The sequence below is a fragment of the Oncorhynchus nerka genome, linkage group LG7 (genome assembly GCF_034236695.1).
Source record: "Oncorhynchus nerka isolate Pitt River linkage group LG7, Oner_Uvic_2.0, whole genome shotgun sequence".
Classification (NCBI taxonomy): domain Eukaryota; kingdom Metazoa; phylum Chordata; class Actinopteri; order Salmoniformes; family Salmonidae; genus Oncorhynchus; species Oncorhynchus nerka.
Window position 1 is genome coordinate 45871679 of NC_088402.1, and position 6628 is coordinate 45878306.

The 6628-nt window shown below is 44.5% G+C and overlaps 1 pseudogene; it reads right to left on the bottom strand.

Annotated features, from left to right (window-relative positions):
- Positions 1–213: 213 nt before the first annotated feature.
- LOC135572645 (SH2 domain-containing adapter protein E-like) lies at positions 214–5374 on the bottom strand (annotated as a pseudogene).
- Between the last annotated feature and the right edge of the window lie 1254 nt (positions 5375–6628).

Below are 6628 nucleotides of genomic sequence, written 5' to 3' on the forward strand. Positions count from 1 at the left end.
AGCCTGGGCATTTTGAATTAATTGCATATGACAGGTGAGGGAATGATAGTACAGCATGAGCAATTGCTCCTGGACCCAGGTCTCTGAACTTGTCTGCCTTCTGTTTATCCAGGAGAAAATAAGACTGAAAAGAAACTGGTAATGATATGGAGTAAAATAATATGAAAGAGGGAGGGGCAAAAGAGTGAATGGATAATAGATGAAGAGACACGTTTAGAGTTTTTGTAGGCCGGCATTTCGTTGGACATGTTCGCTAAGGATGATATCAGGCAGATACAGAGACATGGGGTTGTCGGGGTACACCGGAGTATGGTAGGGGGTGGAGTCAGTGAGGGCATGCAAGGGGTGTAGCAGGGTCATGTGCTCGGCCTCATTGAAAGGCAGCCGCTGAGTGAGGTAGAGGTGCACCCCCTCTGGAATGCTGGGTAACACACAGCTGCGCTGGTCCAGCGTGTAGCCATTCTCCTTAGTCTGGGCTATGATGATGTGAACACAGCCCTGGCTTGTCCCGAGACAGAAGGATTTAAAAAAGGTAGAACGGTGAAAAATGATTAATCAAATAAAACTTTATTTGTCATATATACAACATGTTTAGACCTTAACCAACAGTGCAGTTCAAGAAAGACAATAATGAGACTATATACAGGGGTTACCGGTACTGAGTCAATGTGCAGGGGTACAGGTTAGTAGAGGTAATTTATTCATGTAGGTAGGGGTGAAGTGACTATGCATAGATAATAAACAGCGAGTAGCAGCAGTGTACAAAACCAATGGAGGGGGGGGGTCAATGTAAATAGTCAGGTGGCCATTTGATTAATTGTTCAGCAGTCTTATGACTTGGGGGTAGAAGCTGTTGAGGAGCCTTTTGGTCCTAGACTCCGGTACCACTTACCATGCGGCAGCAGAGAAAATAGTATATGACTTGAGTGACTGGAGTATCTAACAATTTTGGGGATTTCCTCTGACATCGCCTAGTATATAGCTCCTGGATGGAAGGAAGCTTGGCCCCAGCACCTTATGGTCAGATGCCGAGCAGTTCTCATACCAGGTGGTGATGCAACCGCCGGTCAGGATGCTCTCGATGGTGCAGCTGTAGAACTTTCTGGGAGGATCTGGGGACCCATGCCAAATATTTTCAGTCTCCTGAGGGGGAAAAGGTGTTGTTGTGCCCTCTTGACGACTGTCTTGGTATGTTTGGATCATGATAGTTTCTTGGTGATGTGAACACCAAGGAACTTGAAACTCCCGACCTGCTCCACTACAGCCCACGTAACTGTTAATGTGGGCCTGTTCGGCCTGCCTTTTCCTGTAGTCCACGATCAGCTCCTTTGTCTTGCTCACATTGTTGGAGAGGTTGTTCTCTGACCTCCTCCCTATAGGCTGTCTCATTGTTGTCGGTTATCAGGCCCACTGTTGTGTCGTCAGCAAACTTAATGATGGAGTTGGAGTTGTGTTTGGCCACGCAGCCGTGGGTAAACAGAGAGTACAGGAGGGGACTAAGTACACACCCCTGAGGGGCCCCAGTGTTGAGGATCAGCATGGCAGGGCGTGTTGTTGCCTAACCTTACCACCTGGGGACAGCCTGTCAGGAAGTCCAGGATCCAGTTGCAGAGGGAGGTGTTTAGTCCCAGGGGCCATAGCTTAGTAAGGAGCTTTGTGGGCTCTATGGTATTGAACGCTGAGCTGTAGTCAACGAACAGCATTCTCACATACAGTGAGGCAAAAAAGTATTTAGTCAGCCACCAATTGTGCAAGTTCTCCCACTTAAAAACATGAGAGAGGCCTGTAATTTTCATCATAGGTACACTTCAATTATGACAGACAAAATGAGGGAAAAAATTCAGAAAATCACACTGTAGGATTTTTTATGAATTTATTTGCAAATTATTGGTGGAAAATAAGTATTTGGTCACCTACAAACAAGCAAGATTTCTGGCTCTCACAGACCTGTAACTTCTTCTTTAAGAGGCTCCTCTGTCCTCCACTAGTTACCTGTATTAATGGCACCTGTTTGAACTTGTTATCAGTATAAAAGACACCTATCCACAACCTCAAACAGTCACACTCCAAACTCCACTATGGCCAAGACCAAAGAGCTGTCAAAGGACACCAGAAACAAAATTGTAGACCTGCACCAGGCTGGGAAGACTGAATCTGCAATAGTTAAGCAGCTTGGTTTGAAGAAATCAACTGTGGGAACAATTATTAGGAAATGGAAGACATACAAGACCACTGATAATCTCCCTCGATCTGGGGCTCCACGCAAGATCTCACCCCGTGGGGTCAAAATGATCACAAGAACTGTGAGCAAAAATCTCAGAACCACACGGGGGGACCTGGTGAATGACCTGCAGAGAGCTGGGACCAAAGTAACAAAGCCTACCATCAGTAACACACTACGCCGCCAGTGACTCAAATCCTGCAGTGCCAGACGTGTCCCCCTGCTTAAGCCAGTACATGTTCAGGCCCATCTGAAGTTTGCTAGAGAGCATTTGGATGATCCAGAAGAAGATTGGGAGAATGTCATATGGTCAGATGAAACCAAAATATAACTTTTTGGTAAAAACTCAACTCGTCGTGTTTGGAGGACAAAGAATGCTGAGTTGCATCCAAAGAACACCATACCTACTGTGAAACATGGGGGTGGAAACATCATGCTTTGGGGCTGTTTTTCTGCAAAGGGACCAGGACGACTGATCTGTGTAAAGGAAAGAATGAATGGGGCCATGTATCGTGAGATTTTGAGTGAAAACCTCCTTCCATCAGCAAGGGCATTGTATAGTATAGTAGGATTCAATCTTCATCCTGTATTTGCTTGTTTGGTGATTCATCTGAGGGCATAGCGGGATTATAAGCATAAGAAAGTGTCCTTTTACACTTTTAAGGTTACATATTATGAATTGTGTGGAATAGCAAGCCAAATTAGCATAAAGAGGTCCTATGCAAGGCAATGTACTTTCTTTTTCTTTTTTTCACATTATGTATGGTATCAGCTCTAAAGAGAATGAAAAGGTGTACTAGTGATGAGTATACTCACCTGAGAGCAATGGAGTGTTTGCTGGTTCCTGATACACTGTTCCTCACCAGGAAACTGGTCTCTTTGCAGGACTGGAGCTGAGACTCTGCCTCCTGACGTGTTACACAGTTAGAGCAACCGAGGGACAGAGGCAAGGGGTCTGAAATTAGAGGACTGGAGGAGAGTCTCATGAGTACATGAAGCTAACAAAGTACAAAGACCTTACAAAATAGTAGATGAAGTGGTTCACTAATATCAACAGAATATCTGAAAAACAAATGGTAAATTTGCAAGGAATAGGGGAGAGTGGGGTAAGTTGAGCCAAAGGGTTGGTTGAGCTCAATGACTGTATATATGAATGGACAAAGCCATCAATCAAGTGACACCATTCATTCCAATGTGAAGACTGAAATACAGCTAATTAATTTGGTTAAGATGGCATCTCATGGAGACATAACATGAGCAGTTTAAGCTACTCCAAGAAGTAATGTTACAGGCTAGCTCAGTGCTGCCCCTTCTCATTGAGTAACTCAAGTTGAAGGCCGACCGGGGTACTGCAGGCTGACATGAGCAACTAAATTATCCTAATTAAAACTTCTTCTGTGTGCATTTTTTAAATAGGAGGTTTAATGACATACATCTGGTTTATTAGAAGCAATTATTGGTACCATGATTGTCTTCAAACATTTTTTTAGAAGATTGACCACGAAGATTGAAATTTTTCCATTCACTATGTTTGGGGAATCCTGTTTTCTGGCAGCAATGCCTGCAGTACCTCGGCATTGCTTAACTTGTTGTGCCACCAGTTGTTTCTAGGAAAACATACACAAAATGTATCATGTGACCAAATATTTAGGAAGAGGTCATCATTTCATGTAGTCTTTGAAAGAAGAAGCGACATGGAAAAAAATTGTTAAGTAAGTCATCCCCAAAAATATTTTCACAAAGTAGAAAGAATTGTCTTATAAGTTTGATGATGCTTGTATCTAAACCAAAATATATCGTTTTTTAAGATTGTTTTATACATCACTTGGGGTCTCTATAAGCTACAATATCAAGTTTTAAACCTATCATTAAAGTGCATCATTGTAGCTGTGTGCTAATATAGTCAAAATGCCTTGGGGTAAGTTTAGCCAATGGCCACCATACCCCATACAAATTATGATTACATTCTGTTATGTTTATGCATAATACATATAGCATTTTTGCAATGTGTCATGCATATGAACTGAAAACTGTTATCTCCCATTGAGGTTCATGAGAGATGAGTCAAGGAAGTGAGAGAAGGGAAGAAGTCCATTTGAGCAGTAATAAGGGATGACATTTCTTTTACTGAATGACACTGAAGAGATACATTGACAAAGAAGAAAATTGGCATGTACCTGTGCGAAAGAAAAGCTATGATAGAGTAGCAGAGGCACAGAAGGTCTTATCTGATGACATGGAGTCTGAGCTTGCTAAAGATATCAAGAATCTCGCAGACCAGTTTCCTTAGTAGCCTCAAATGCAGAGAATTTGCCTACGAATTGGCACATCGAAACAACATCCCTGTCTCAGACAAATGGTCAAGAAATGGAAGGGTAAGTGATATTGAACAGAGAGATTATGTCTGAGGCATACATTAAAGTTATACAATATACCGCAACCCCATTCCATGAATTCAACTTTAATATTGCAGCACTATCACTCACTGTCACAGGACACCATCACCCACTTATCCCAAGGCAGCTCAATTTACCTTGCCCCTATGCTCAACTTACCCCGGGGCAAGTTGTGCCAAGAGACCACTTTTTTTGGACAAGCTATGTTTTCCTAACTGTTATGTTTACATTAATTCTGATTATTTCCAGGGATACACAACATCTTGAAATACAGTACCAGTCAAAAGTTTGGACAGAACTACTCATTCAAGGGTTTTTCTTTATTTTTACTATTTTCTACATTGTAGAATAATAGTGAAGACATCAAAACTATGAAATAACACATATGGAATCATGCAGTAACCAAAAAACAAATCAAAATATGTTTTGTATTTGAGATTTTTCAGTAGCCACCCTTTGTCTTGATGACAGCTTTGCACACTCTTGGCACACTCTTGGCACACCTCAGGACTGATGTTGGGCGTGTAGGAGAGGGAGGGCGAGAGAGTGGGAGAGGATTTCAGGATCTTCTTGTTCGGTAGGTCATGTCTCTTGTCTAGACTATAGTACCAGGCAGAGCCTTGACAATCTGTTCCTTCTTCCACTTCCAGGGCAGCTTGTACTCACCAGGGGCCCGGGGGTCTAACTCTGGCCTGGTGACCAGCGTCTTCATGCTCCCTTCGTCATGAAGACTCTGGCCATGCTCCCTTCTGGCCATGCTCACTTCTGGCCATGCTCCCTTTGTCGCCCTCATAGGACACATTGTAGATCTTCAGTAGGTCCTTGGAACCTCTCCGTCTGATCTCTGTGAAAAAAAGCAGTGACTCCTGTTAAGGCTTCTGCCTGCTTCGATGGTGCCTAGCCAAACTCCCTTAAAAGACCTTCACTTGGCCTCCCGGGTGGCACAGTGGTCTAAGGCTCTGCATCGCAGTGCTAGTTGTGCCACCAGAGATTCTGGGTTGGAGCCCAGGCTCTGTCACAGCCGGCTGCGACCGGGAGGCCCATGGGGCGGTGCACAATTGTCCCAGCATCGTCCGGGTTAGGGAGGGTTTGGCTGGCAGGGATATCCTTGTCTCATCGCGCACTAGCGACTCCTGTGGCGGGCCGGGTGCAGTGCACGCTGACCAGGTCGCCAGGTGTACGGTGTTTCCTCCGACACATTGGTGCGGCTGGCTTCTGGGTTGGATGTGCATTGTGTCAAGAAGCAGTGCGGCTTGGTTGGGTTGTGTTTCGGGGGACGCATGGCTCTCGACTTTTGGCTTTCCCGAGTTTGTACGGGAGTTGCAGTGATGAGACAAGACTGTAACTACTAGCAATTGGATACCACAAAGGGGTCAAATAAAACGTTTGATATACAGATGTCTTACAGTTACATTTACATTTACATTTAAGTCATTTAGCAGACGCTCTTATCCAGAGCGACTTACAAATTGGTGCTTTCACCTTATGACATCCAGTGGAACAGCCACTTTACAATAGTGCAATAGTGCAGTTGTGATGATTCAAGTTTGTTTATTGTCCATACTGTTTCCTCTGACTCTAAAAACTGCACAGTAAGCTCTTTACAACCAAGACATATTGTATTGCAATATTGGCTTTTTGGAGAAGGCGTAGAGTTTTTTAAAAGGTAAAAAGATTCCAAAATGTCATTTTAGAGGCCACAATTTTATTTTATCGTCAGTGTTTTTTATATGTGTGTCACGACTTCCGCCGAAGTCGGTTCCTCTCCTTGTTCCTCTCCTTGTGCCCCTGGTATAGGGGTCGAGGAGCGCGTCCGGGAGCACGCGGCGATGCTCCACTATCTCGGCGTTGCCATGGACCGCATTGTCCAAACCATGGACCGCTGGGAGAGACAGGGAGTTCCTCCAGCGCCTCCACCAGCACCACCAGGGTCTCCACTACCCGCCCCCCTTCACCCGGTCCTATTGGGGTTCGTCTCGCCCTTCCCCGGGAGTACGACGGGACGGCTGCA